We start from the raw sequence: 23226 nt of genomic DNA, 5'->3' as shown, positions 1-23226 counted from the left end.
TTCTGGATCTTTGGGGTTCCTCCCTCCCCATGTCATCCTGATGTAGCTCCGGTCTTTCCTCCACCTCCTGATCGGGGTCCACTGGGCGAACATTCCGAGGGCAGCAAAAAACTTCAGCCAGGGAGCTCCAGTTGTTGTTGTTTTTCAACTTCCTTTGATCCTATTTTGTGGTTGACTTGGCGAAAGCCCCACATCTGTCACCAATGAGCTTTAAAGCGGCTGCAACTCAAAGCCCCTATCGGATTTGACCTCAACACGCCCAGTTCTGAGGCATCCACTTCCTTTCCATTCTGGGGGAGCACATGGGGTTTCTCTGATTGGCCATTCATCTGTCTTGCTCTCCCTGTCCCCCTCTCCTCCCGCTTGGTAATCCCGCAGGCTCAGGAAGGACCCTTCACATGTTTCTGTTGCTGTGCGGCATATGTTGTGTTCTAATCCTTCCTGTGTTTGCTGTAGGTATGGCCGGTCTCCAAGACAAATTACTGGTGTTGTCGAGGAGGTCACCCGGGCGGCGTTGGGGGGGCGGGGGGACAGGGATGGGGCTGGAGATGGCTCTGGGGAGGCACCCCGGGGGCCGCCTCCGCCTCCTGGCCTTGCTTGCCGGCTCCGGTGCTGGGCCCTGGGCCCCCAAGCTGCGAGCTGGCAGAGAGGGAAGGAAGAGAAGGGCTTTACCTACTGGCCCTGTCATCTGATGAAGGGGAAGCTTGTATGGGGCAGACCTCGGGCAACAGATGTTGGCGGAGGACCTGCCAAGACTGTGTTGAGGGTAGGGGAGCGATGCATATGTTACTTGACACGGGAGGATTAGGGAAACCATGAGGAAACATGCCTCGTCCCTTCACACCGTGACACCTCGGGGAAGTGAGTTATGAGAACAGAGGAGCACAGTCCACGCACAGACAGGGAATGACGGGCCAAGGCAGGCAGCTTGAATGATGCCTTGGCTTTCCTCCCCAGCCCCCCAAGCCACCGCCCCCCCCCCAAACCCCCTTCCTTGCTGGTGCGATTGGCAGGCGTGGTGAGAGCTTTTGTGCAAGCTGCAAAATCAAAAGCAGGAATCCTCTGATGGAAGAGCTGCCTTTGGGGTTGTCTTCCCTTGGGCTGCCCACTCAGCCTCCACACACCCCCATCCCCAGCCCCCACATTGATAAAGGGACCCAATGCCGTGCCCGGGCTTATCCTTTTCCCCGGACTTTGGAAATGAACTCCTATGGCAGATGGCCAGAGGATCCAACCATTCGTCTCCATTGATGGCACAAAGCACGAGGGAGCATCAGTGGAGAAGAGCGGTATTCAATGGGCTCAAGTCGTCAGAGAAAGCAGGCCGTGCGACCGTGCGACCACTGGAAATGCATTCTGGGTGAAACGAGATCCAGGCAACAAGTGGGAAGCAAAGGGCTTGATTCCACGGTTCCTTTCTTTCCTTCTGTGTTAGGTTTCCACAGGACCCTACATTCTCCTGGGGCTAGAGGCAGGCAAGAGATGCGAGCCCTCCCTGGCGTCCCCCTACCTGTGAAATGGTGCTAGGGCTTGCAGGGGAAGTAGAAGAAAGAGAGAGCCAGTAGAAGACTGGCCTTGGGGAAAGCACATTCTGGTGATGGAATGGCTTGTGGAAATGAATCCCGGATAGAAATTTCTTTCCCTGGCTATGGCATTCCTGGAGGAGGGGGGAGGACAACCCGGTCACTGGGACTCTGGTGTCCATTACCGGATCCAGGGAAGCCACAGGAAGTTTCTAAGCAGAGGGACCCCTACAGAGAGAGATTGGGACTGTTTATCCCCACCGAAGGAAGCAAGCCTCCAGACCAAGTCTTGGTTGCCTTCCATAATTCCAACCTATTTCCACCCATGATTCGAGAAGAAATTAGAGGGTGGGAGGAGTGACGGTGGTAGAAAAAGAACGACATGGGGATAAAACAAGAAATATGCAGAGGGATAGAGAAAGACTGACAATGAGTGTGTGTGACAGAGAATGAGGAAGAAGGGGGTACAGAAGGGGACAGGGTGCTGCATAGTATTAGAGAATGTTAAAGTAGGGGAGACCCAGTCCTTGTGTTAATCTTGTCACACTCAAGCTTCCGGACCCATCATGTTCTATTTCAGACCCGTAGAAGCAATGTTGAGGTGCTGAATCCAATAAAGCCTCAGACAAGAGGAATTCCAACAGCATACACACTGGGCCTCAAATATCCCCCCTTATCTTTCCTACCTCCTTCAAATCTCACTGAGCGTTCCCACGACAAGTCCTCAGACTCCACAGACCGTTTTCAGAGCACAAGAAACTGTATAGAGCAATAGTGCCAGGAACAGGCCAAGTGTGTTTCTTCTACTGCTTGTCATTGTTGCAAGAGTTTTCCCATTAGAGACCGACTCCTATAGACCCCAAAGGTGTTCTAGAAGTCACTGTGAAATTTTCAGATATTCTTGGGAGCAAACCCACAATGAGATAGCACCTCATGCCTGTCAAAATGACTAAAATTAACCACACAGGAAACGACAGGTGTTGGTGAGGATGTGGAGAAAGGGAACTCTCTTACGCTGCTGGTGGGAACGCAAACTGGTGCAGCCACTCTGGAAGACAGGATGGAGATTCCTCAAAAGGTTAAAATAGAACTATCCTACAATCCAGTAATTGCACTATTAGATATTCACCCAAAAGGTACAATAATGCTGATTCGAAGGGGCACATGCATCCTGATGTTTATAGCGGCATTATCAACAATAGCCAAATTATGGAAAGAGTCCAAATGCCCATCAGCTGATGAAGGAATAAAGCAGATGTGGTATATATGTATTAGGAATATTACAAGCTATCAGAAAGAATGAAATCTTGCCATTTGCACCAATGTGGTTGGAGCTAGAGTGTGTCATACTCCGGCAAAATAAGTCAGTCAGAGAAAGACATACCATATGATCTCACTCATATGTAGAATTTAAGAAACAAAACAGATGAACATAGAGGAAGGGGGAAAAAGAGAGAGAAGGAAGCAAACCATAAGAGACTCATAATAACTATAAAGAACAAACTGAGGGTGATGGAGGAAGGTGGGTGGGTGGAGGATGGGCTAAATGGATAATGAATATTAAGGAGGGCACTTGTGTTGAGCACTGGGTGGTTATGTAAATAGTGAGCCACTAAACTCTATTCCTTTTTTTTTTAATTTTTATTTATTTATGATAGTCACACACACAGAGAGAGAGAGAGAGAGAGAGAGAGAGAGAGAGGCAGAGACACAGGCTGAGGGAGAAGTAGGCTCCATACACCCGGAGCCCGATGTGGGATTCGATCCTGGGTCTCCAGGATCGCGCCCTGGGCCAAAGGCAGGCGCCAAACCGCTGCACCACCCAGGGATCCCCTAAACTCTATTCCTGAAGCCACTATTGCCCTGTATGTTAACTAACTAGAATTCAAATAAAAACCGGAAACAAAAAATTAAATAAAATAATAAAATAAAATAAAATAAAATAAAATAAAACTCAAATCAAGCAGGATCTTCAAAAAGGCAAGACAAGACTCTGGGAGGATGTGCTCATTTTTTCCAGCTGCCATAACAAAATCCCACAAACTGGAGGGCTTACCCAACAGAAGCTAGAAGTCCAAGATCAAGGTGTTAGCAGGGTGATTTCTTCTGAGACCTCTCTCCTTGGCTTGGACGATCGTCTTCTCCATGTGTCTTCACATGGCCTTTCCTTCATAAATGTAATCTCTTCTTCCACTCTAATCTCGTCTTCTTACAAGGACCCCAGCTGGGCATACCTCATTTTAACTTAATTATCTCATTGAAGGCCCCATCTTCAAATGCAGTCATTCTGAGGTACAGAGGCTTAGGACTTCAACTTATGAATTTTGAGGAGGACGCAATTTATCCCGAAACACAGGAATTCTTTTCGAGCCATTCACAGGTTAGGAGGAATCTGACAGCTAGCTGACAACGATTCCCACAGGTAAGTAAACCAAGGTTCAGAGGAGTTGGGTAACTTGCCCAAGGACACAGACCTTTTAAAAGGAAAAGCTGGAATTTCAACACAGGTCATTGGGACTCTGGTGTTTGCTCTGTTTCCGTCACACAGTGAAAGGGTAATTTCCAACTGAGGAGTGTAACGGGTGGGATCTGAGGCCAGGTACGCCCTTCTTTGCCTGATGCCGCCTTTGGCGGCTTCTTCCACTCAGCCTGCAGCTACCCCTTGAATTTTGCTTGCCTATAAGATCAGGAAGCTTTAGGCACCAGCTCACGAGGCTTTGACTCCAATTCTGACCCTACCAATGTTATTCCGGTGATGATTATTATTAACTAAGAAAAGCATTTATTAAGTATCTGCTTTGTGTTGGGACCCATATTAGGCTCTTAAGATAAATTAGCTCCTATTCACTCAATAACTGTTCGATCCTTATCATCAGTTTATAGACAAGACAGGATGTATATTATTACAGCTTTCTATGTAAGAGTAAGGAATTGGAAACAAGCACATACATTTGCAAATTATAAATTCCTTATTCTTCCCTTTTTGTGCCCTTATGTGAGCTCTTTTTAGTCTAGATTCTGCAAACTTTAGGAATGGGCATTTGAGCTGAAAGATACTAACCTGCAGTCCTACAAAAGGCCATAGTTGCTGATACTCACACTCGCAGTGTATGGGGGCACCTGTCTTCCCACACACTTGGCCACACCGGATAATTCCAATCCTTCAAATTTTTGTCACACGTTGAGATCTATGTTATTGAAGAAAACAGTAGTCACTGACCTGTGTGTCTGTTTAAAGGTCATTAAAATAAAACTAAATTAAAAATTTAGCTTGGCTGCACCAGCGACCTTTCTAGAGCTCTGGTGGCCACCATATTGCACAGCACAGATACAGAGTATTTCCATTATCACAGGACGTTCTACTAGACAGCGCTGCTCTTGGACAAAAAAAAGAATCTCGTTGTTTTGGGATGTATGTCCCTGCCACCAATGACCTTGATCAGCTTTTCATAGAATAATTATAGCAAACTTTTTGACACACTTGATACCTGGGAGGCAACGTTCTAAGTGCATGACAGAGGAGGCCATCCATTCAGTGACTTTGTCAGCTTGATGTTTGAGTGCAGGAAGAGCAAGCACAAGGAGGGAAGGGGAATTTGAAGGGGTCTCAGCGAGGGGTCTAACTGAGGAGGCAAGGTCCCAAGAAGATCTGGAGCAATTGGTTTGTAGAGGAAGGAACAACGTATCCTCCTTTGGGCACTGGAGGACAAGAAGAGACCAGACAAGGTGCGGGTAGGTCTGTGCGTTTAGTGGGCCTGTTTCTATTTTCTGTTTTTCTGTATGAGGTGCGATCATCGCACTGGGGCGAGGAAGCAGAAGGGGTAGGTGGATGGAGGAAAGCAGAAGTAGGACACAGCCATTCCTTGGAATGGGAACAAGAGCTCACTAAGGAAAACACACATGATTTCTGGCTATTTCGAGGGTCCAAACCTCTCAGGGTCCCTCCCCAGCCCAACCAAGAGCCCCTTGAGAGGTTTCTGGTTGCTCAGGCTCTTGACCTTGTCTTTGATGTACACACTTTTTCTTGGCTGAGGAGGTGTGATGGCTACAGTGGACAGAACATTCCCTTCCATGGGAGAAGTTCCTGCAGGAATGTCGGCTCCCTGAGGTCTTTTAGCCTCTGACCCTTAGGTGCAACAGGTTCAATGAACTCTTTTTGGAAAATTAGATGTACCTTTGAATCTCTATAATGAATTCCAAACTAACCAATCAGAAAACAAAGTGCAGCTTGAGAAGCAGGGGACAAGGGAATGGGAATGTCTCCTCAAGGATTTTCTCCCTAGGCCCAAAGTATTTACATTCAGATTTGCATGTGATTTGCATATAATTTGCGTCTGGCTACAAAGCCTGTCTGTTGTTCAGATAATGTTTAAGCTAAAGTTAATTTCTAGAATGTCTTTCTCTCCCCATCTCTCCTTACCCCATCTACTCAGATGCATGGCAGAAATGTCAGGATGTTCAGGGGGTCACATGACACATTCTGTGTCAACAATGCTTTGCGTTATTATGAGTTTTACTGTCATAAAACGTCTCGGATGGCAACAGAAACCAGGACAGGGCTGTCCAGAGGGTTAGAAGCAGTAAGTAGGGGAGTGAACTCGGCTGAACTAGAAAGAAGAGAGTTAGCCAGAAAAACCAAAAGAAGGAGAAAAGCCTGGGAAAAGTAATTAATGATAGGAGCTAGCACTTAATGAAAAATGCTCACGATGTGCCAGGCTTTGTTTTCAGTGCTTTCCATGTATTACGTGTTCATCATCACAACAGCCCTACTAGGTGAGTACGCTTGTTACCTGGATTTTATAGATGAATAAAGTGAGACCCACAAAGGGTGAGTAATTTGCCTGAGATCACGAAGTGAAGACAGATCGTCACAACTTGGCTTGGTCCTCAGACTCCCAAACTATGGATCAGCTGGTCCACTAGGCCGTGCATAGAAGAAGTAGCCATAGTTCTGGAAGTCAGGGTGAGGCCAGCTCTTAACTTTAGGGAGAAATCGTCAGGCCAGGGGAGGGCTCGAGGAAGATCTGTCTGGATGTCCAGGTGGGGCGGGAGGTGGAAGAGGGTTGCTGAGCCCACGTCTGCGGCACGAATGTGCTGTAACTCTGCTCTTACTCTCGGACTTGGTCCAAAGTCACCCATGTTTACTCTTTCTTTTGACAGAGAACTCCCTCCGGGGCAAGAGTTGGTCTCAGCTTGTGGCAGTGCGAGCAGATGTGGACAAGTGGGAAACACTTGGGCAGTGGCCTGGAGTAAGAGGTTGGCAGGCAGACAATGGCAAGAATGACTCAGCCCCTTTGTAGTCAACCTCAAAAAGAATCCATCTTATCAGGCCTCAAATGACCAACAGGAAAAAGAGATAGGGTTTAGGCTTAGGTAGTCTTACAGTAAAGGGAGAGGGAATAAAGGGGCCGATGCTCTGTGGATGCCTGCAAAGAGCCCCACCTCCCTCTTCAGTCTGACTCTTCCTTTTCAGGTCTGCTCTGAAATGCCGATTTTCTCCTAGTTGTTGTGTATGTACCCTCCTTATATTTTATTTTGTTTATTGGGATGTTCTCAACTGCTCTAGAATGAAAAGCAGCCAGCAGCAGCTGGGGAGTGAAGGGGGTCGCAGCCCAGAAAACAAACCTTGCAGGAGTGAAGGGGGTAAAATAATTAATGAAAGATGGGTGGAGACCACCGGTTAGCATTGGCTGAGGCAGTGTGAGAAACTTCCCCGTGCCCGGGCATGTTGTCGAGGAGAGAGTGTTGTCATCTGAATTAATTTGCATGACAATAGGCCTAACCCTGATTATGCATTAGGGATGCTAATGGGCACCAGCCACAGTGCATTTCCATGGGAAAAGGATCTTTGAGAGGCAAACCTCTTCCTCCTCCCCCTTCTCCTCCTCCCCTCCCCCTCTTTCTCCTCCCCTTCCTCAACCTCCTCCTTCCCCCCGCCCCCTTCTGTCCCCCACCCTCCCCCTTTCTCTGCTGGCCCTCTCCCCCCTCCCTGGAAAGCCTGAGCCCCTCACCCAGTGGAACATCCCCTGGGGCCCGTGCTCTTAGCGAGGAGGAGAGGGCCCTAAGAGGTGGAAAGAATGCTTTTCAAAACCTCCCCAGACCCCCGTTCCTCCCTCCCACCTCTTTAGGAAATGACCAAGAAAGAGGTGTGAGTGTGTGTAGTTTAATTAAAAACAGATGGATCTGCAATGCTGCCAGCCTCCTTGTAACTGGTGATACTGGGGGAGAAGCTGCTGTGGGGCAGGAGATATCAAGGTTGAGGGTGGGAGTGGGGTACTGGGCAAAGAAAAGAGACACAAGGGGCAGGGACTATTCAAGGACCTTGCAATCTAGATCAGAGCAAGCTGTTCTCTCCTAGCTTTCCCATCAGCACTCCCTGGAAGGACTTGAACTTGGCATGATGGAGCTTTGTTCCATCCCGCTTCCCTCCCTCTACTGGGGAGGCTGTAGACCTCAAGGGGAGGGTTTGGAACCAGATTATCTGGGTACAAATCCCATCTCTGCTGATTACCAGCCTTCTGACTTTGGCTCTAAGACTCAACTCCATGCTGCCCCAGTGGCCTCACAGGTAAAATGGAGATCACAGTGCCTTTTCCTGGCACGTCATAAGCCAGGTGTGATATGTGCTAGGTGTCACCATTCTTCCTTTCTTCTCCTGTTCATTCTTGTTCACTTCCATTGTCTTCATGTCCCTTCTCGCAGGAACCCAGGTGACCTCTTAGACTGTTGCTTGATTGATTGTCGTGATGGCCCATCCCCCACGCCTCCGCTGCTGTCCCCCACCATTGCCACCATGGGAGTGGCAGGCCTGCTGGGACTGGACAGCTCATGATCAGATAGTGCCCTTTTTTGTCACACCGTGTGTAATAGGTCAGTGGAGACGCCCAACCCATTTTACTGTGGTAGCTGCCAGTTCTAGAAGGCTTATCTACAACGTGTCTCATGGTATGAAACGTTCTCTTTCCCAAAACAAGATTTGATTGCCAGGGTGGAAATTACTGCATCTAAAAGCAATGCTGAGCTTCTTAGCGTTGCCCCACAGTGTCCCTGAGAAGGAGAAAGAAGGTCAAGTCATGACCCACCCAACTGGCTTGGAGAATGAGGCTGGATGCTCTCCGGCAGTGTTTCTTACGTTTTGTAAAACTCAGGTTCGGTCTTGAGAAATAGAAGTATTTGAACTCCTACACTGTCATCTCATATTCCAAAATAGGTATTTTCACCAGGGGTAAAGCAGACAGATGTTAATGTAAATAAATTTTTTCGTGAGTCCTTTACTAGAGGGTGTGCTGGAAGGAAAAACTAGCTGTCTGGTCTCAACTCATGAAGCTCTAGCGCCGAAACTGGGTGGGACCCACGGCAGGCTGGCACCGAAAAATGGAAGGGCTTGAGGCAGATGTGAAACGGAACGGACCTGTCCTTGTGTGCAAGCATGTTTCAACTGTTCAATACCAAACTGGAGTTAACATGACAGAGAATCTCCAAAGGAAGATCATTTGGGTTCTACTTTACCATGGTCCCACTCAACATTTTCATCAATAGAAATTCGATGACATGCTTAGGAAATGTCTTTGTGATCAATAATTGGAAGGGATAACTGATATGGATAACTTCAATTAAAATTCAGAATGAGAGGACACCTGGGTGGCTCAGTGGTTGAGCATCTGTCTTCGGCTCAGGTAGTGATCCCAGGGTCCTGGGATCGAATCTGATATCAGGCTCCCCACGGGGAGCCTGCCTCTCCTCTGTCTGTGTCTCTGCCTCTCTCTGTGTATCTCTCATGAAGAAATAAATAAAATCTTTAAAAAAAATTTCAGAATGAGCTGAGCATTGGTAGTAGTGGATCCAGATAAGCCAAAAGAAATTGAACGGGGTGAAAAGCAAATTCCCGAAGATTTTAATTTCAAAAACCAATTGGTAATGGTTTTTATGGGACTAAAACGAGCTATCTGGGTTAAAGGCAAGCTCAGTTAGTAAGAATCAAAAGTCTTGAGAAAGTAGCCAAAATTATCGAAGCCAATCTTACTGTCTATTCATAAAGACACATGTAATTTCCAACTCAAGAACAGATTATCTTCCAAGCCTTCATTTGTGACTTTATTTGGAATTCAGGATGCATCTTTTTCACCTAGCAGCTCTGTTATAAATTAACCAGGCTTTGATATAGCTTCAGTTAAAATCTAGCTGAACAACAGTATATATAAATAATAACTCAGATTCCCATTTGCGGACCATTTGTGGACAGAAAGACAACGCTGGTCTAACTGCTTCCAGACTTTACAAGTGTTTTTCTCTTCTTCATTTCCCCCAGCCCTTGCTCATCATCTCCTCACACCCCTGTCATGCACTTACTTGTTCCTGAACAGCTGGGCTGCAGGCAGGAGGAAAGGTAACCACCAGATCAGCCTTCATGAAGGGAGACCGAGGGAGAGAGGCAAAAGACGCAGAGAACAACATTCAAATGCAGCCCAGGCTCCACTCTGGGGAAAGGCCTTCTTGATTTGCTGGTAAAACAGTTTGGCAACCCCAGGTAGAAAGTTATAATCTGCATTTAAATAGATTTCCCATAAAAGCTGCAAGTTCAGGACGCAGGCTGTGTTCCACTGGAATTTCAAGACTTAGCAATTTTTTATTTTTCCTTTGGAGATCTTTAAATTGCCGGGCCTCGCTGGTAATATTGCCATTTCCAGGCAAGGGGAGAGAAATCACAGCGATCTCATGTTGGGTTTCTGGGTTTTAGAGGGTTGAAAATTCCTTCTTAATCGGAGGAAATCTTAGTATGCTTTGTTTTATTTTCTTATTTTATGATAGTGTTATTTTTTAATTCTTTACACACTTAAATTTTGAATATGGTTAAAATAATGTTTGTACACTAATGAAGTCATCTCATGAGAGCCCCTGACCCTGGGCACATGGACTTTGATGTGTTTCTTCTACAGACCAAATGCTTGTGTCCAGGCCCCCGCCACAAGTGACCATCCTCCCCCAGCTTCCCCAGTTCATATGTTGAAGTCCTAATAGAAGAAGGTGATGGTTTTAGGAGGTGGGGCCTTTGAGAGGTTACTAGGTCCTGAGGGTGGAGTCCTCACCAAGGGGATTAGTGCCTTTATAAAAGAGACCCCAGAGAGCTCCCTAGGCCCCTTCTGTCTAGACTCTCCCAAAGAGGATTCCAAAATGCATCCCTCGACAAGATGAGAACACAAGGAGAAAGCTGGATTTATGAACTGGAAAGTGGGCTCTCACCAGACACAGAATCTGCTGGAGCTTTGATCTTGAACTTCTGAGCCCTGAGAGCTATGAGATATGAATTTCTGTTATGGTGGCGTTCTGTACAACGGCCTGTAGGGACTAAGAGAGTTTCTCAGCCTCACTAGGATGAATCAGACACAGGCGAAGGTATCAACTGGGCAAGAACCCTCCGACCCCTCTTGGAACATTGTTTTCCTTCTTTGTGAGTCTTTCGAAAGAATGGAGCTTTTTTTTTTTTTTTTTTTTTTTTTAATTCTAGCCGATGTGCATGTATAACACTTGTGTAGTCTTTCCTCCTCATGGCCAACTCTATTTCCCACTTTGGACTTCTTCCTGTCTCTATAGTTTCAAAGACATCCTAGTTCTGAGACTCAAGGAACCTTTCTAAGCATTCTTTAATGTAAAGGAGTTTGGACATGAACTTGAATGGCCATTGAGCTGATTTTCCAGCTGACAGGAGATGGTTAATTGTATGCTGTCTATAGGAGTCTTACAAATCTGTCTGGGCAAGTTAATAGTGGCTTGAAATTTATGACTTGAGACCACTGGAGGCGGGGTAGGGGGAGATAAGGAACTCAGAGCCCCAGCAACTCTGGGTAGCAATCCCCTAGGTAGAGAATAAAGCCCAGTGGGCAGTCGGCACAGTCCTATAAACGGAGATGATCAAAAGTAAACATGGTCCAGGTTTAGCATCTCTGGAGGCATTATGTTCCTTCCTTCTGGGATAGCATCTGTTTGTTCAAAGCACACGCGGTCAGTTGAGAGTAGGACTAAGATTCCGGGGTTATGGGATGGTGTGCTTTCATGCTGTCGCGAGGGGAACTCTGCACCACTTGCAGGAATCAACTGTCCCCCGAGATGGTGTTTTATTCTAATGGCTGAAAGGTAAGACAGGCCATTTATTGTACGCGGATGAATGGGTAGATCCTTTTCTCCCTTGAATTCTGGGTCAAAGCGCAGCGACGACAGTTGTGGACGGAAGACATGCAGTCCCTCTTGGGGAGAGTGTGGACTTTCCAAGTTCGTATAGGATATCTTGTCGAGGGATGCATTCTGGAATCATCTTTGGGAGAGAGGACAGGCTCCCTGCAGCGGTGGTGTGAGCTGCATGCAGCCTCATGGGCCAGAAGCTTAGAGTCGCGAGGAGGGTCTGGTCAGTGGTCCTCTGCTGTCAGGTCCTCCGCCCATCTGATCCTCAGTGCCTCGGGGGTTCTTCTAGCTGCTACTCGCTCACTGAATACCTGGACAATGGGGCAAATGGGCCCTACCTCGGTGGGGGGGTGGGGGGCTCACCAGGAGGATGCATGAGACAGGTGCTCGGTACAAGGTGCTAAATAGATAGAAGTCCAGCAAGTCACGTTGCCTGATTTCTCACTCTTTCATTTCCAGGGGCCACGTGCAATGAATGGCACATGCACACGGTTAATGGAGGTTTCCACCGGGAGTCTAGGCGTGTGGATTCTTCTAACTCCTTATTTCTGCATATGTGCAATGTGTTAATTGTTCACAACGTGTCTGACATCTTTATAAGTAAAAGAAAAGCTGAGCTGCCGTAGTAGTGAAAATGTAGAGTCTCTTACTGTGCCCGCCACACAGCGGAGTAGATGAGGAGAAACCGCCTCCTCCGGTGTGAACGGTGGTTATGTGCACGCACAGAGCCCACGAGAGAAGGCAGTGGCTCCGAGTATAGTTTTTAGGGCTTCCCCAGCTCATGGGCTGAGCCAGTTTCACCCCTGTCATCACCAACCATGCAGTCACGCATGCATACGAACTACTTCAGTTCCATTGCGCACCCCCTTTGCCTTCCTCCCATTGAGAATCCCTTCCCCCCTGCAGGGAGTGTGGTCGACCAAAGGCCTCTGATCCGTGGAACCCGAAGCCTGGCTGGTGCAGAAGTTAGGCCTCCCCCCGGCGGCTCTTGGCCAAGGGGCCGAGGGTGACAAGGGTGCTCAGCTGAGGGAGATTTGCTCTGCAACCTCTAGAGACACAAGTGGGAAGATCCTTGCTGATTTCTCAGTCTGAGGAAAGAGGAAGATTCCAGAATCGCTCCCGTGGCCTCTCGCATTGCCTCCCCTGGAATTATATCCCGAGGTGCCCGGATCCCTCCCTTGAGGGGCAGGAGAGCAGCTGCTGGCTGGCTTGGCAGTGAGATTCGCTAGTTTCTAGGAGAGTGAGTACATTTTGCCTCTGGGATGAGAGAAGTAGGCCAGGCATTGTTTAGAAAACCTTGAGCTCAGATTTTGGCATCCAGATAAAGTGGGTTCAAATTCAGCCTCAGCCCCTTCCCAGCACGCCCATCTGTAAAGTGGAGCCCATCGTACTCACCTCCCAGGACTGAAAGGATCAAGGTAAAAACGCATCCAGCAGGTGGTTTGTAGCTTCTGCACTTAGTAGATGCTCCGGTGCAATATGATTTGATAGTTTATGATTTTTTTGCTCTTCCACGTTGATTTGTCTAACTGTCTATATTTTGTCGGTATAAGTCAAGACTTTGAAATGCATGATGAGTTAGGACATTAAAATAAGCAAGTGACAGTTTTTAACGGCAAAACCTAACGAGGTGAATATTTGTACGAGGATTCTTGCAGTCGGGAACACTTACTCGTTCTTACTTCCAGTTTCGTACACACATCTGAATATGTTCATCTGTGTGGATAAATGCGGCGTCAGCCCTGGGTTCCGTTTGAAGAGGAGCACAGAAGTGGGTCAGCCGGAGGCCACTAAGAAGATCTCAGTTCAGAGAGAGAACATGCACAGTAACGGCGATGCAGGATAAGTGCCCGGGAAAGACGAGTTCTCAGAACACGTACTTGTTTTGTTCATTTGAAGAGGCACATTGGTCTTTCAATCAGTGGCATCCCAGACCTGATCCAATACAATGGTCCCTTTAACATGCTTTGCTGTTGGGGGAAGGAGAGGTCCTCTATGCTGGGTGTGAGAGTGGAGGCAGGAAGGCTCAGGAAAGGCTAACCTGTTGAGATGGACAGAAGTGGGTGCAGGGTGATGGGGAAAGGAGCCCGTGAGCCAGGTAGAAACACGTAGGGAAGCAGCAAGAGCTTGAGGCTGGTGAACACACGAGGGCAATGGAAAGAGGTAATGGAGGGGAAAGAGGTCAGAAAGGGAAGGTGGGATGGGGACAAGCTCAGGAGTTTCTGGATTTTATCATGCAAACAAGACAGAGCCAGCGGAACTGTTGGTATGAGTGGGTGGGACCATGGTGGTGAGTAACCAGGGCTGTGTTGGGGATTACAGATTTATAAACACTCGGATGGGAAGCAGAGTATGAGGTGACCTCAAAGGCTACTAGGACAGTGTGGTGGAGAAGTAATGGAGGGAGATGGAAGCCCGTCTCTTGGCCCTGCACAATGAGCCATGTATGATCTCATGTGCTCTTTGAAATGACCCTGGAAGTTATTGGGAAAATCCAGTGAGTCAACTCTGTCTTCCCCTCTCCAGGCTCACTTACTCCCTTCAGTCCCACTTCAAGCTGGGACAGACCTTGCCCCAAGCCCAATCCACACGAACGTGCCTCATGTGAGATGTGCTCAGTCACTGCCCATTTTGGTTGCGTGGCTTTCAGGCATTTTCATGCCTTCCATGTTTTCACCTTTGGCCCACTTTCACACACCCTTTGGAGGTTCTTCAGAGTTGGCACTGATGAGACCCAAGGCCTGGACTCTATCTACTTGCAGCTAGCTGCTCCTAAGAGCACTCTCCAGGGGAAAACCAAACCAAAACTACAGACCCTGAAGCTTTGGATCAAAGACTGCATATTAGAAGGTTTTCAAATTGGTAGTTGCCGTTTATCGAGAGGCAGGGTCCTATTTGCATCCAGGCCCAACGCCAGGGCTCCCCAGACTTAGGCTTCCAGTGATGATTTCAGGAAGCAGGTGCCAGTAAAGGGACAAAGAAATACTGGGGTGGAGACAGAGAAAACTAAGGAACATTGCTCATTCTTCCAGCTATAAGGAGCTACTAAATATCTTTCCCCTCTCTCTCTTTCCTTCTGTCCTTCTGTTCTCCCTTCCTTTCACAGATATTTATTCAGGGCTTACTGGGTGCCATGTACTCTGTGATGAATGGAATGCTGTATTAATTGCTAAGAGCTATCTGTGATGCTTGAAAAAAAAAAAGAGTAAGGCACAACTCTGGTCATCTAGAAGCTTGAAAGCAATTGCTGTGAATGAGACAAACCCATACAAAACAGTTGGGAAGCAATGACCCAGCAAACACATGTAACTATCTGGGACTTATCTAGGTAGCGAGGGAAAATGCATAGTCAACACCAGTCAGGCCATGGCTCACTCAAGGTCTTTGGAGGAGATGGTTTAAGTCTTCGAAGTTCTAAATAAGGAGAGCAAGTAGAAATATGCAACCACCCAAGAATCGTGGAAACAGAGACCCGTAGCAATGGTTCTCAACCAGAGCAATTTTGTTTCCCCCAGAGGAAGTTTATTTGGTAATATCTAGAGACAGCTTTGGACTATCACAATTGGAGATGACAGATGCTTCTGACATCAAGTGGCTAGAAGCCAGGGATGCCAAACGCCCTATAATGCATGGGACAATCCAACAACAAAATCCCAAAGCACAGGGGTCGAGAAACGCTGCTCTCAAGGGATAGGTGATCCAGCAGTGTGATGGGGTGTGGGACAGATTATCCAGAGAGACAACTGGAGATGGTGGTGGAAGGGACCTGAGATTGAAAAGGAGTCAACAGTCTTAGTTGCTGGGCTCACAGTGGTCTTTAGGGCCCGGCTTTGCAGCTTCTTGGATAATGCAGACAAGATCGATGCTCCAGAAAACTTCGATGACAGCAGAAGGAAGATGGGCTGCACCAGCTCTTCTTGGGTGGGTGGCTGTGGAGGGACCCACCGGAGAGAAAGAACCAACAGGCAGACCTACTCTTGCCACAGAAGACAGAAGAGATGGTCCTAAAGTCAAGTACTTGAATGCGACCATGTCCTCGAAGACCTAGCTTCGTCCTTGGGGCCTTGGGAGCTTTGGCTGGCTTTTGTCGTGTTGTTCTCTGTAGAAACGACACTATTTTGTTCTATCTTGATGGGAAAGTTGCGCTCTTAATTAGTTGCTAACTCTTCCTAAGCCCGATGGGATCATTTCTCCTAGGCTTTCTGGCCGGGAGTGAATCTGCACTGCGGTGAAGCTGCAACACTGGGCCTGTTTTGTTTTGTTTTTGAACAGGAAAGTTTAAGTAAAAACAAAAACCAAACAAAGCATTCTCCTAGGGAGGAAACCTGTTGCTTTTACCAGGTTTTGCTCCTGTATCTGCTGCTCTTGTCAAGCTCCACTCTTCCTTTCCAGCTTTCGGAGGGCTCAGCCTCCTCTCCTCACCCTGCCTCTCACTGCAGGCCCTTGGGGTGTTCCCTCTGGTTCCTTCTCTTCATTGTCCTAAGAGGAGTTTGTGGTGGAGTGTGTGTGCACGCATGCATGTGTGTGCTCTGCTTCTGGGAACAGGGAAGAGGGCAAGAGAGAAACAGATGGGCCTCCTGAGCTTCTCCTTGGCCTGAAAAATGAAAGGCGGAGAAAATCGTAATAAAACACGGAAACAGCTGTGGCAGGACAACAGCAGCTTGTGGGGTGGGTCCCCGCCTGAGGGGGGTTGCAATCTGTCCAGATTCTTCTCCCAGGCAGGGTGGGGATCCCCAAGAATGGTGTCCTTGGCATACATGGGGCTCCTGCAACCTTTCTCCTTCTTCCCTCACCGAGCCAGGCTGTGAAATGAAGATTGGATGATCTGTTAGATATCAGAGGGGATGATTTGCAAACAGGCCTCCTCGCTGCTGCTGGTGGTTAATCATCTATGCAGTGTGGCTATTCTTTTCTTCAATCTCATATAAATTTGAGATAAATCTGATTATGTCAACTTTGTTTAAACCTGGTTTTGGTCCAGCGCTTGCACATCAAGCCAACAGCAGGCTAGCACACCATATCGCTTCTGTCGATGATGGCCCAGGATGTTACAGGGAATAAGCAGAAAAGACATTTAGACAGAAGCATTGGCTCCCTTTCAAAAGCTATTGGACTCTTTCTCTGGGGGGACTTTTGGGCTGGGTAGCTCTGAGAAATCAAGTGTGAAAAATGTGTCCACTTGCAGAAAGAGTGTAGATATCACATCAGAAGAGACGAGTTTCTGGGAAAGTGAGAGGATTGGCCAGCCCTTCCCCACCACCCACCATCAATAATGAATGGTAACTGCAGCTTTGATTAAACCACTGGGGTTGTAATAAAGTATAACCTTGCCAAGTGGGGTAATCTAGATGCTAATCAAATGGAAGGTGGCTCTACAAATCAGGATACTGTTGGGTTTTATTTCCAGGTAATCAATTTATTTATTTATTAAGCAATCTTTCCTTTTTCTTTTGGTATTTAAAAGTAATACATGTTCAGATGATGAATTTTAGAGGTTAAGGAACACCTGACTATAAGCTCTTTATTCACTTAACTCCCTTGACTATATTTAATCCAGGAACATAACTCCATAATTTATTAAAATTACTTGTTAATGCAGGTCTCTTCTTACTAGGTGTGGGGTCTGTCTGTATCACTAGCTTCTAGCGTGGAGCCTGTCAGGTGGTAGGCGAGCATGAATCATTTGTTGTCTCAATGATTATGACCTCTTGAGCAATGTAGCTGAATAGACCAGAGCAAGACAGTTCTTTCTACACTCTATGCCCATGAGGATCATTTTGATTAATAGCTATGGGTGCTGGCCTCTAGCTGGACAGCTGAATTTCATTTGGCCTCATGTCCATTGATCGGTTACTGCTCGTGGTTGACTTCTGATACTCTGTTGGCTCAAGTTACTTTCCTGCCATCTTAATTTTGCTGTCTGGCATGAGTGCAAGCTTGCTTTCAATAGTTAACCACTTGCATTATATCTGAATCGAAATCACCAGATAACACAAATGAGAATTGGACGTGAAAGAGTCTTGGTGGGAGTCGGGGATCTAGGAACAGTGGCATGGAGGAAACTTAAAAATGCCATATCGTTTTTTTTTTTTCCTCTTTTTCAAATCCCAGAAAACAGCTGCAGGTGGAGAATAGGATGGATTTCAAGAATTCTCCATGGAGGCAGGGGTTCAGACAGGGGCCAGCTGGGTGATGAAATCAACGCAGAGGTCAGATGTGTGCTCATGTTCAGCGAGGGCTTCAGAAATTTCAGGGACTTTCAAAATTGGCTTGGAGAGAGGTAGTTCTGTTGACTGGGAGACGGGACCAATGCATGACCATTTTGGGCCTCAGGGGCCTCAGGCAGAAGGGGCAATGAAACTCCAGACTCCTTATTCTAGCTATGCTTTGGGGACCCTAGAAGAAGAGTGCCCTTTTCTCCCTGCTGAACTTACAGAGATGAATGACACCCAGAGGAGGAGCAAATCTGGCCCTTTCTAGGAGCTTTAAGCCATAAAGTGCAAAAGCCCCACAAATGTTGCCTTTCTATAAGGTCTTTTATCTGCATAGATGTGGGTCCCCACAGGTAAGAGAATTTAGGGTAACTTGAATAAGCACCACTGAGAAGTTCAAATGTTTATTTGGGCTTTAACATTCCCTTCTATTATCCTGACTTCCCTCTGTCTCCCAAGCTGCCCATAGTGGAGCTGGGAGTCTCCTATTAGACACTCCCGGATTCCCAGCCTTATTTTTCTGCAGGGCCAATACAATCAGCCTCCCCTGACCACCGTGCTTGGCATACCCAATATGGTTCCAGCTGCATTCATACAATTCTAAAGCAGCTACAAAAATGAAAAGTCATGGGGTACCTGGGTGGCTCAGTCAGTTGAGCGTTAAACTCCTGGTTTTGGCTCAGGTCATGATCACAGGGTCGTGGGTTGAAGCCCTGAGTGGAGCTGCGTGTTGGGCTCCACACATGAGGGGGAGTCTGCTTTTCTCCTTCTGCTCTTCTCTCCCCACCCCTTCTAAAATAAATAAATAAATCTTAAAAAAAAGTCATAAAAAATGGTTATCCAAACTCTTCCCATCCAAAGAAAGGAAATAAGCATCCTTCCAAAAGAGTGTAGGGAGTCCTCAGAACCAATGTCACATTAATTCTGTAATGCAGAAGGATGTGCAAAAGAATTACATAGGGCACCAAGGAAATGCAAATTGAAAGCACAAGATACCTTTTCACAAAAACAGGTATCAAAAATTTTAAAATCTGACGACAAATGTTGCCATAGATGTAGAGGAACTGGAACTCCCCATATTTCATATGGGAGTATATAATGATTTATGCACTTAGAAAAATGGTTTGGAAGGTACTTATAAAGTTGAGTGTTTATCTGCTCTATGACCCAGCGGTCACATATCTAGGCATTTGCCCAAGAGAGATTTCCACCAGCTCTATTCACGGTAGTCTCAAAGTAGACAAAATCCAAATGCCCATCAGTAGGAAGATGGATGAACTCGTTGTACATTTATACAAGGGAATGCCATTCAGCAAGAGAAAAGAATCAACAATTGGCACATGCAGTATTGATGGGCTTCATAGAAATAGAATAGAATCCTGATGGGCAAAAGAAGCCAGATATAAATAGGTACATATTGTATAATTTCATGTATGTGAAGTTCAAGAACAGGCAGATCTCATGCATGGTGATAGAGATCGGATCAGTGGCTGTCCATGGAAATGGGGATCGACTGAGGTTGATGGTTATGTTCTGTGGGGGTGATGGTTATGCTCTCTAGTTTGATTGAGGGGGGGGCTCAGATGTATACCTTTACCAGAGAGTACAGAGTCACACACTTAAGATCTATGCATTTCACTGAGTGTAAGGTTTTGCCTTTGTTTTCATTTTTACCTCAGTAAAATAAGGAAGGGGCCGAGACAGAAAAAAGAAACGGAAATCTGAGAAGGATGCTTTTTGGGGAGTAGTTGCCATGCTCTCCATGCTCATCCTCTCTTCCCTGGGGTCATTCAATAGCGTTATCCGCTATCTTCAAGTTTAGCAAACAGGGCTTTAAAAGATGTTACTCACAAAGCTTTAAAATGCATTCTTACAGTCAAGGAACACAGAGAACTGGTGCCTGGTTCACGAGTCTGGGTAACCCAGGTGGGATGTGAGAAGCGGTGACTTCTCCTGGGTCAGGGGTATGTCTCTACTCATGCAGCGTGGTTCCCTGGAACAGAGAGCAAGCAGGGGCTCTTCCTGGCTCCTATTTAGCAGAGTCATCTGCAGGGTCACAGAAAGAGGCTGGGGTGTTCTGAGGATGCTGAGCCGTGGGGTAGGAGTTGAAAACCACAAAAGTGAATAATAACGTATACGCCTGAGCCAAGACAGTTGTGTAAATGAGAAGTCCTGAAGGTGGCCCAGGGGAAAAGCCAGCTCTGATCAAGTGTCTGGCCCACCAGGGATACCAGCTTTGACCATCTGCCAGGACCCAACATGGGATACCATCTTGATAAATATGTCTTCCCCTTTCCTCGCCCTTCTTCCCGTTTGTCCCATCTCTTTGGACTGTGTTGGCCTAGCCAGTGGGACTGAGGCAAACAGAGACTGTGTGGAGGAGGGCAGGACTATCCTCTCCCCAGGCACTGGTTTCCATTCTGAAGCAATCATAGAAGGAAGGACGAAGATATCATTTTAAGCCAATTTAGGTCTTTCCTGGAATGGAACATGTCAGTGACTGAAATGGGAACTTCAACATAAAATAAATTACTATTTTATAACTATATAACCAGAGGACCTTTTATTTTCTGAAGATGTTGATTGGAACAGGTCATGTCCTCGTTCCCCTCAGTCCCAATCCCAGCCCCTGTGATCACCCAGGGCCAAGGGAAGACCCCAGCTCCTGAATAAAGCCTAAAGAGACAGTAAAGGAAAATTAAGTTGCATTTTGATCATATCCCACATGTTATGCTTGTTTCATTTTATGGGTCACACATGTATTCAAGTGCCCACAAAGCACGTTCTATATTCCATCATGTGTTCAATGGCACCACCTCTTACCATGTCATCAAAGATCGAACATGGCGGTTATGCTTGGCCTCACCTTCTTGGTCTATATCCCACCAGTTCTCAAACCCCACTTCCACCTCTCAAGTCTTCTCATAGCCTTCCCCCCTCCTGTCTCTCCACTTTTACTGTCATTGCCTTAACCTTAGCTCACGTTTTTATGTCATCTGCTGTGGACTAAGCAAGAGACTCCCAGGTGGTCTCCGTGTTTCTGGATTTTGACAGCAAAATCAAGTCTGGTTTGGTGGGGCAGGGGGCGGAGGAAGGAACACCTTCTTTTTAGCATACAATAGCCTTTGTCATTATCCTGGTTAAAATCTTTCCAAAATTCTCTGCCATTCCACCCCTGTTTATCTCTCAACTAATTCTCCACCATTTTGCCTACCCACATCCAACCCTAGTCACACTGAACCAACCTGCAGTGGCCCCGAAGCATGAACCTGTTTCACGTCCCCATGTTCGTATCTTGTTCCTTCTCTGGGCCTGGAATATCTTCTTTCGGCTAGTGCACTTCTCCTTCTCCAGGACACTCTGTCTGCCTTGCATCTTCTGTATTTTTCTTTTAAAAATTTTCTTTATTTATTCATGAGAGACATACAGAGAGAGGCAGAGATGGAGGCAGAGGGAGAAGGAGGCTCCCTGTGGTGAGCTCGACGCGGGACTCGATCCCAGGACCCCGGGATCACGCCCTGAGCCAAAAGCAGATGCTCAACCGCTGAGCCACCAGGTGCCCCATATCTTCTGTATTTTTATTCCATTCCATGCCCACCTCTACCCTAGTGTTGGTTTAATTATTTTACTTCCATCTTTTTTCTTGTGAGCTCCCCATCTTATTAGTTTTGGAGTCTCTAGCTTCTAGCTCAACACTTATCACATGTTCACTTAATTGATTATTTAATTACAAGGAATTGATGGCTGTTCTGCTTCTTAATCCTTACTACTCAATTCCCTCCTGATGACCTGGGGGAATAAAAATAGCTTACTCTACCAATGAATTAATCAATAAGTAGTTATTGATCTCCTGTTAGGCATCACTTTTCCAGGTACCAAACATAAGTTGGGAATAAGACAAAGTTCAGGGGCACCTGACTGGTTCAGTCCATAGGGCAGGTGACTCGATCTCAGGGCTGTGAGTTCCAGTCCCATGTTGGGTGTGGAGATCACGTAAAAATGAAACAAACAAACAAAAAAAGACAAAATTCAAAGTCTTAGTGAAAGGTGATGGACAACACACAGATGACAAAGGTGCTTTCAGAAAGTGACAGTGTTCCAAAAGTAGACAGGAAATTGGGAGCGTGACTGGGGTGATAGCACTGTGGACAGTTCGATCTCAGGTGGCCAGGTCCCATGGAGAAGATGACATTTGAGCTGAGGTCTGAAAGATGGAATGGGAGAAATGGGAAATCCTGATGAAAGAGTGCTTCGGGCCAAGGAAGTAGCAAAGGCCCTGAAGTGGCAAGAGCTTAACAGATTTGAGAGTGAGAGAGGGCAGAGGGTGGGGTCATGGGGAATAAGGGGAGTAATGGCAAGAGACGAGGGCACAGAAACAGGCAAGGGCTAGATAGTGTAGGGAAGGGGTCAGTAAGGGGTCAGCTTAGTAAATACCTTAGTCTTTGTAGACCATGATCCTATTGCAATGGCTCAAGAGTGCTGTCATAGTGGGATCTATAAGCTAACAGGTGTGACTGCGTTCCAATAAAGCTTTATTGGCAACAATAGATGACAGGCTGGATTCGATCCATGGGCTATAGTTTGGAAACCCCCAGAGTATCCTCTGGTAGAGATTTTGGATTTTATTCCAAGTGAATAGGCAACCATTGCAAGATACTGAGCAGGAGGTGGGGGGTGATCATATGATCATATTGTCCTTTATTTTTATTTTTTTCTAGTTTTTATTTATTTATGATAGTCATACAGAGAGAGAGAGAGAGAGAGAGAGAGGCAGAGACACAGGCAGAGGGAGAAGCAGGCTCCATGCACTGGGAGCCTGATGTGGGATTCGATCCCGGGTCTCCAGGATCGCGCCCTGGGCCAAAGGCAGGCGCCAAACCGCTGCGCCACCCAGGGATCCCCAGATTGTCCTTTAAAGAGATTTTCTAAAAAATAATTTACAACATAAGAATTTATTCTCTTTTTCTCATTATAAATTCTATTTCAAATTTTCCCTTGAAAACTGAAGATTCAGTAGGTGGAGGGCAGGTAGTGGGTTGCAGGGAGTCAATGGTAGTTGTCTGTGCCATTTGCTAGTGACAGGACCTTAGGCCAATTGTTTAATCTCTCTGAGCCTCAGTTTCCTCCTTAATAAAACTATAACAATAACACCTGTCTCTAAGGGTTATTAAATGGATTAAATGAGATCATGTATATAAAACATCTGTCACAGGGCCTGGTGATAAAAGGGCTCAATGATGTAAATCCCTTTTCCTCATTTTCCTTCCGTGAAGTCCAGTCAAAACAGAGGCTAATGTAAAACTGGGTAATGAAGT

Source organism: Nyctereutes procyonoides, unplaced genomic scaffold (assembly GCF_905146905.1).
Source record: "Nyctereutes procyonoides isolate TBG_1078 unplaced genomic scaffold, NYPRO_anot_genome, whole genome shotgun sequence".
NCBI classification, from domain to species: domain Eukaryota; kingdom Metazoa; phylum Chordata; class Mammalia; order Carnivora; family Canidae; genus Nyctereutes; species Nyctereutes procyonoides.
Note: the sequence above shows the minus strand (reverse complement) of the source record.